This window comes from Seriola lalandi, unplaced genomic scaffold (assembly GCF_002814215.2).
Source record: "Seriola lalandi dorsalis isolate HSWRI2012SDOR001 ecotype SW California unplaced genomic scaffold, Sedor1 jcf7180002054341, whole genome shotgun sequence".
Lineage (NCBI taxonomy): Eukaryota > Metazoa > Chordata > Actinopteri > Carangiformes > Carangidae > Seriola > Seriola lalandi.
The window spans coordinates 15,374-15,896 of NW_019524894.1; positions in this window are offsets into that span (position 1 = coordinate 15,374).

A 523-nucleotide genomic window follows, 5' to 3' on the forward strand; every position below is an offset into this window, starting at 1 on the left:
TGGTGATTATGGGATTTCTGATGCCTGATTGGGGCCGATGTGTCTCACATGTAGCAGTGTTGTTGAACTACACAGAGGTTTTAACAAAAATACACTTGATTTGTATAGCATCAACAAGACTAATTTAATTAATTACCTGTAATAAAATGTAGCTACTTGATGTGAGAGTGGTCCTACTTTCTGGTGTGGAGACCCAGGTATTTAACCTCTTGTGGGCGTTCACAAGGCTGATGATGTCACTGGTTCCCTTTTGTGCTCCAAGTGTCAACGACAGTCGTTTGCATGACTGTCGTTGGTGGAAAGTTGGTTTCGACTTCGTTAGTTCTCTATTGTGTTTTAGTTAATAGGAGTTAGTGAATTTCAAGTTAGTTTATTTTACAAATATGTACGTAATGAGAGCTTGTGTTTGTGCCTTACACTGCATGAGTCACTAAAGGAAACATTAGCTCAGAGTCCAGAATCAGCTGTTGACTGGAGATTTTATTAAGCTGTAAACCAGGCATGTCCAAAGTCCGGCCCAGGG